We start from the raw sequence: 6355 nt of genomic DNA, 5'->3' as shown, positions 1-6355 counted from the left end.
GGGCACACACATGTTGCACATACATAATTGTAAGCAAAATAGTTATGCACATAAAATAAAGTATGTCTAAACGATATAAATCTTTAAAAACATGGTTTTTATTAACATGATTTTGGTATCCCACCTCATTTTATTATTTGGGTAATATATCCTATGTAATTTAAGAGAAACCCATATTTGCATTTAATCTCCATTTCTCTAAAATTTCATAGATAATAATTCATTTACTTCATTAATTATTTCATTTACATTTTTATTACATAATGTTACAATTATGAATTGACACCACAAAAATGAGGAAAGAAACTCATTCATATAGATAAAACAAGCTAAAGAAATCTCTGGTATTGAAGAACTTGTGATATTTATTGTATCTAGTGTCATCTGTCCATCATCTCTTCCTACTTGCTCTCTATCTACTAGGTGGAAGTCCTTGTGAAAGCCACCTCACGTGGTAGAAACTCGTTTGATGTTTGGCTATCCTGATGGTAAGAAAATTCTTGTTATTCCAAAATCTTTCTCTCTGAAACTGTTCAAGATGGACACATTGAAGAAATTGTCACTCTTCTGCAGACCAATTGTCTATTGTCTAACTCTTTGAAGACCAATATTCTTCACCCTTTACTCTTTTTTCTAGAAAGACTAAGCATTTCTCAGGTCCCTTGGCATCTAATCTGCATCAGGATTTCAAAGAGTTCAAGTCACTGCATTTTCAACAAGCTGTGTTATAGTTTGCTGGTTTCTAACATTTTCTACTTTAATATGTTGCCTGCTTTGTGAACCAATTTCTGCTTCATTTTATCCTGCTCTGGAGCTTCCAGCTCTTGTTTATCTTTCATACAATTTCCTGTATTTTATTGAGAAACTCCTTTCCTTCTCTGATGAGATAGGGATAGAATGGAATCTTTAAAATCCTTTCATCTTTTCAAGACATTTAACCAGTTTTAATTTAAAACATGTTTCCTGCCTGATCAACTTGGCATTTACTAGAAACATTTTGTTGGTATAATATCAAGCTAGAAATGAGTTGCAGAATATTTCATTCCCTGCAATAGCTTCTTGTTTACTGATGGGTCAACAGCAGTACAATTGCTTGAAGAGGGGCCTACCATCTGCCTATCCCCTCTCTCTCACCTACCTCCTTAGGCCCTAGACTCTAATGTTTAGGTTTTTTCCTTCTACAGGCCTTAGATAATCCTATGGAAAATAACAGGCAACCATCTACCTCACTCAGTTCTTTAAAAGTCCTGTTCTTGCTAGAATACATTTGCAACACCAAAATGCATTTACAGTGACTGTTCTATTGACTCACACCTTCTCTTGAAAGTCCCATGTTAGCTGAGTTGTCTCATGTATAAGAAATTTTCCTTGAACCAAGAACTGGATCAGTTTGACTGTCCTTTTCCTGTACATAAACCTATCAGACAAAGTATTGGGACTGTATTATTTCTATTCTATTTATCTACAACTTACAGCACACATTTAGTTTTTAGATGTGGTAGACCTTGTTGATTCAATTTAACAACCATGGCATGGAAGATAATATGCCTATCTGTTAATTTAACGTGAAAGTAAAATAATCAATGAATAGCATACTTTCATTTGAAATGTATCCTATATATGACACTATATAAAACATATGTGCTATAATATAGGAAATAACAAAACAAATTTCCATTTAGCCTTCAAACAGTCAGAAGCAACAGAGCATTGCTAGTAACATAGAACTCCCCAAAACTCTGCCAAGTTTACTTTTCTGGATATTATTAAAATCATCCTATTCTTCTTACTTTCAGATTTATTGCATATGTTTTAAACACTTAACAATATAGAATTTCCTTCTTTTGGAGTGAGACATATATAAATATAATTATATTGTTGCTTGTAACCTCAGGTTTAAACTTCTCTCTAGATTTCATGCACATTGGTATATGTAGCCAAAATTTAATTGTTATTAACACATAAATGTTCTGTTTTATAGTATTACGAGTACATATATGCATACATATACTTTATTTTTTTATATACACTTTTGCTGTATAGATTTTTGTAAACAGTACTACAGTGGGAAGCTGGAGAAGTGGCTGAGCAGTTAAGGGCACTTGCTGATCTTCCAGAAGAGTTAGACTTGCTTCCCAGTATCCACATAGCAGCTTACAGCAATTTGTAACTCCAGTTCCAGGGGATCCAGTATCCTCTTCTTGCCTCCACAGGTACCAGGCATCTATGTGGTACACAGACATACACACAGGCAAAACACCCATACATACTAAGACAAACAAACAGAAAAACAAAAAAATGCTATGCTGAGTTTAAGAATAAAGTAATCCCTAACGTGTCTGTTTCTAAGGCACATAACTGAGTATTTACTGGTTATAGGGAAATGCAAATGTTCAGTTTGAATTGATAATAACCAACTGTATCAATTATACAACCCAAGGATGATGAAGATTCCTGCTAAGACACATCCTGTCCAATATTGGTGTTGCACAACTTTCAATTTGTTTCCCAATCTCATACATATGTAAATATATATGTATTATTTTGATTTGAACTTCCCTGAATCCTAACCAGGTAGAATATTTTCTTTCTATAATTAAGAACTGGCTCTGCTTTCTCTTCTTGGAAATGCCTGTTCCTTCTGCTGCCCTAAATTTCCATGGGGTTATTTGTCTTTTTCTTAATGACTTGTCGGTATTAATGCTCTATATATTGTATGTTTGATAAATATGTTTTCCAGTTTGTCTTTTAACATTTTTATAGTTTGCTATTCACTTTCAAGTCTTTAATTTACCTAGAATTGATTTTTGTGAATATATGACTTATGGATCCAATTTCTTTTTTTATGAGTAACCAATTGTCTCTGGATAATTTATTAAAAAGTAAATTAAAAAACACATTCTTACTATTCTGTTCTATAATGGTCTGCATAGTCATAAATCAAGATCCCATGAACACATAATTCTGCTCAGAGCTCTCTCTTTTGCTCCACTCAAATATTTATTTAGCACAGTGTCAGTACATTGTCTTAATGGCTTAGCCTTGTGTTCAATCATGAAAACCAGCTCTTCTCTCCAGCTTTATTGTTATTTCCCAGAAATGTCTATTTTCCAAAAATAATTATCCTTTATAGTTTGGTCTCACTTGAACGTTCTTTTTTATTTACCTATATTTTGTGCTACTGAAGAATGTGCTTGTAGCCTTGCATATTGAAGGAAAATGCTGCCCTGGACCTACTCCCTTCCCAGCCATCCTGCAAATGAACATTCAGCTTGTCAAATTCCATACAAATCCATGTAGTATTAATTGGCCCTACACTGAACTTAGGAAAAGTTTATTGTAATTGGATATTTCTCTCCCACTGGCCAGTTTTCAAATAAACACACAGAGGCTTATATTAATTATAAATGATTGGCCAATAGCTCAGGCTTATTACCAACTAGCTCTTACATTATAAGTTAACCTCATAATCTTTATTTATGCTCTGTCACATGGTGGTACCTTTATTTTAGCATGGCATGTTTATCTCCTGCTCCCTCTGCATCTGGCTGACAACTCCTGATTCTCCTTTTCTCCTTCCCATCATCTTTAGTTTGGTTACCCCACCTATACTTCCTGCCTGGCTACTGGCCAATCAGCATTTTATTAAATCAATTTGAGTGACAAATTTCTAGAGTATACAGGAGGATTATTCCACAGCAGTTTTTCTTTTACTAGTGTGCATTTGAATGCCTATTCCTAGACACTCTTACACTTTAAGTTGTTAAAATGGAACATTTTTACTAAAAAATATTGTCTAACATAGTTACTATTGAATGCAATTCAATATTTTTTATTGATTTTATATTGATAACCTTATCATTTTTTATTTTATTTAATAAATATCATTTTATTATTTTATTTAATAATTAGTGCATAGGCTTCTCTAGAATCTCCTTGATTATCAAATCATTAATTAGCATTTTCACATTTTATTTCTTTATATGTATTACTGCTACCTATTTTTAGCACCTTATTTTGTGTTTTAGACTTCCCAAAAGGCAAAGAAATGAAGCCATATTCTTATTACAGAGTATTTATTCCTAGAATTCATCTGCCTGTTTTCAAATCTATTCACTTTTTGAATTCTTGTTGCTTGTTCCAATCTCTTAGCTTAGCTCTTGTTCTTATTCACTTGTACAGCAAGTCTACAGTTCTTCATAGATCCCAACTGCACTGTGAAATTTTCTATTAGATTTTCCACCTTTCATTTAATTTCCTCTTCATCCCTCCATTCCATGCAAGAATCACAATGGAAGAACAAATTTCCAGAATTTGATAGACTCCTGCATTAAAAAAGTCCCTCCCAGAGGCCTTGTTCTCACATAACTCTTGTGTGGCTCTTTCTTTGTTTGTTAGATAAGGAATAAAGAATATGTGTGTATATCTATACGGAGATAAATAAAACTTAAAGTTACTTTATAGTATATATATTTATAGACACAGTATAGATTTATGTAGCTAAGTGTTATTGGAGACAATATGTATCTACATATAAAATGTATTCTGTGTATGTACACATGAGCATCACAATAAATACATGTTACATGTATATTAACACAAATTATATTTTATATGCATATGTACATGTATATATATATATACACACATATATAATTTAGATCCCTGATATTGATCATTTTAATCAAAAGCATTGAGAATATTGTCACCAAATGCAGACTTCAAATTTACATTTATGAGGCTCCCATATTCTCATATTATAATCTAAAAGTTCAATTAGTAATTTCCAGCTAAGAAGCCTTGGTTAGTTGGCCATGAAATGAATGACCATCATTTTATTTTATTTTTTTTGGTTTTTCAAGATAGGATTTTTCTGTGTAATAGTCCTGGATGTCCTGGAATTTGTTTTGTAGGCCAAGCTGACCTCAAACTCACAGAAATCCACCTGCCTCTGCTTCCCCAGGGCTAGGATTAAAGGCCTGCACCACCACCACCTGGCTGAATGACCATCATTTTAAAACTAGGTAGGACAAATGATTTCCAATTTTTGGCACTATCATTTACATAACAGTTTGTAAGAACAGTGGTTTACATTTGTACAGCAATGCCATCTGTGTTTGATACATTGATGCGATTGCCTACTCTTTCTGACAATTAAGCTGTCATTATCTCTACTTAAAAGTAAGGCTGGAAAGGCAGAGGTCTGGAGTTTCTACTGTTCATCCAGTAGACTTCTAGTTTACCTGCCTATGTCTATATTCTCTTTATACAAATAACCAGTTGCCTTACTTAATATACCACCTACCAATTCACAAGATAACTGGATTGTAAGATTTCACTGTGAAGTGGATTTGTTTTTTAGCACAGTTCTTTAATATCTAGTATATCAGCTTCTTCTAACACACACACACACACACACACACACACACAAACACAAAATTGAGCCACCTTTTCTTCTTTCACCACAGAGCTAGACCCTGAGTAGCTTCAAAGAGGGCAGTTCGATCACTAGTCTATTAGATACATATGCACATCAAAAACAGACAAGAGTTTCTAAAAGGAAGAAAACATGTTCATATGGTCCAAGGGGAAAGTTCATTCACTCAAAGACAATATACTATACATATGTTATTTATACACCATCATTTTAACTGCTCTTCAATGAGAAACATCTTGTTACCATAGTAACTGCCACATTGCATGCTATTTCGGAGACTACTACATCATTGTTCTAGACACACAGAAAGGCACTCGCATCCTTAAGTCATCTCAAAGTCTGCCATTTTACAAAGTTTAAAGAAAAATAATAAATATGTGTTAGTTACCCTCTTTTATTGTTCTGCCTTAGAACCACTTGGTTCTGCATGGAGTATATTTCCCCTTAACTTTTATCCAAGAAAGGGAATGGTGGCAATTTATATCCCACTCCGACAGAAGAAGAAACAGACAGCAAAGTAGTTGAAGAAGAATAATTTTGATCTGGCCGCCCAGCTGCGTTGTGTCTATTTGTTTTTGCATTGAGTAGTTCACATCCTGTCAGACTTGTGACATCTTACTGAGCCACATGTGCAGCAGAACATGTGTGTTCATTCGTCAGAGTGGAACTTAGACACACACATGATGTCTTTGGCCTAACCTGCATTTTGTGATAATTGTCATCAAGTCACAAAGGTCACACATACCATTAAACTTTTGTTTGACAAAAGCGCAGCGCAAACTTGGATGCCTACAAAGTTCTATTTTGGTCAAATGAGCCATATTGGTAGCTGTGAGTAGGAAATTCTATCCATAAGTTAATACTGGCTGATTTTTTTTTAATATATGTTAAGCTCTGTTCTAGCAATCATCTGTTTTA

Source organism: Peromyscus eremicus, chromosome 6, assembly GCF_949786415.1.
Source record: "Peromyscus eremicus chromosome 6, PerEre_H2_v1, whole genome shotgun sequence".
NCBI classification, from domain to species: domain Eukaryota; kingdom Metazoa; phylum Chordata; class Mammalia; order Rodentia; family Cricetidae; genus Peromyscus; species Peromyscus eremicus.
The sequence above is the reverse complement of the archived record's forward strand: the minus strand, read 5'-3'. Positions refer to the sequence as shown.